General features: G+C 43.1%; 1 pseudogene; it reads left to right on the top strand.

Annotated features, from left to right (window-relative positions):
- Nucleotides 1–919: 919 nt before the first annotated feature.
- Nucleotides 920–1,159, top strand: LOC149863046 (serine palmitoyltransferase small subunit B-like; annotated as a pseudogene).
- The last annotated feature ends 332 nt before the right edge of the window (nucleotides 1,160–1,491 follow it).

Here is a 1,491-nt window from a genome sequence, read left to right as displayed (position 1 = left end):
GCAGGCTCCAGCTCAGTCTGGGTTGCCTTTGGGGCACAGAGCATGTGGGAACTCTGTCCCCTGCCTGGCAAGGGCTGAGCTTCCACGCGCTATGGTGGCAGGGAACAGACTCTGAGCAGCATTTGACAGTAATTGTGGGGTAGGAGATGAAGGTAGAGACTTCAAGGAGCAGGGGAGGAAAAGGCAGAGATTGTGGGAGGAGGGGCAGAAGCTGTGGGGAGCTCATTTTGGGGGAGTGCTGGTGGAGGTGGCAGGGAGGCTGCAGGGGGAAGAAGTTGGGGGGGGAGAGAGAAAGAGGGGCACTTGACACCCCCCCAGCCATTATTTTCCCAGCTGTCGCAATGGGAAGGGGAAAAATTTAAGACAACCCTCCTACAATTGGATTCTATGCCCGGAAAATTATAACAAAATTTATAATTTTTTTCATACGTAGAATCTAATTATTGGAGGGTTGTCTTAAATTTAGACTTTTCTTATATTGACTAAATATGGTAATAAGACTTTGGTTTTTCTAAACAGAACGTCTCCTCCTCCAAAGCGAAGCATTGCTCATGTTAGTTCCAGGAGGACTGGAGTTCTGAGACAGGTCAGAGGCAGCTCCACGCCCTGCGTAGCACCAACATGAGACAGTGCCAGCTGCCACAGTACTGATGGTAAGGGCATAGTGGTAGCTTTTTTTACACCACATCCCACCAGTGTCACCTCTCTTCCACCCCAAGTTATGCTACTGAAATACAGTCTCTCTTTTGTGGACAAAAACAGGATGCATGTGACACAGTAACTCAGAAGATTCCCACCTCTCTCCACCCCCCCAATCTATGGCTTTCTGCTTTATACTTATATACAGAATTCAGCTGTAATTCCCAGTTCTTCCTTTATTGTTACAAGCTAACTTTTGTGAGGTTAGTAAAAGTCAAAGATGGATACTAAGCATGTACAGGATTATATCTGCTAACTGTACTACCACTATCTACTGATCACTTGTAGCCATGTACTAGAACCCTGGGAATAATTCATGTTTCTCACTGTTTTTGTTATCATGCTATACACAGTTTATGTCTTCATCCCTATTCACATCCTTGTGGCTTTTGAATTCTTCTCTGAGATATTTAGAGGCCAGCCTGAAAGTAATATTCCCATAATAAATATAACTTGTTAGCTCTTGCATCCTGGGAAGTTTCATCTTCAGTTGTGTGCATTATAGTCTAAAAGTAGTTTTATGTTTTTGCAAATGCTACTTTCTCTTGCAAAAAGTGGCTTGCTTAATTACCATAGCTGAAAACCACACTTACACACCAGGCAGTAACACCTGTACCACAATTTCCCTCACTACTTCCTGATCAATTTCTTTATCTTGAATTATTTCATAAAAATCTTTCCCAACTCTGCCATGTATGTTGGGACTCTCTGGGAAGTCTTGTTAATAGTCACAGGATAGCTGTGTCTGCAGATAACTTAAAATGTTTTTGAGCTACTCATTTAATCCTATGA

Source organism: Crocodylus siamensis, chromosome 6, assembly GCF_052110815.1.
Source record: "Crocodylus siamensis isolate JL-2025a chromosome 6, ASM5211081v1, whole genome shotgun sequence".
Classification (NCBI taxonomy): Eukaryota; Metazoa; Chordata; order Crocodylia; family Crocodylidae; genus Crocodylus; species Crocodylus siamensis.
The sequence above is the reverse complement of the archived record's forward strand: the minus strand, read 5'-3'. Positions and strand labels throughout refer to the sequence as shown.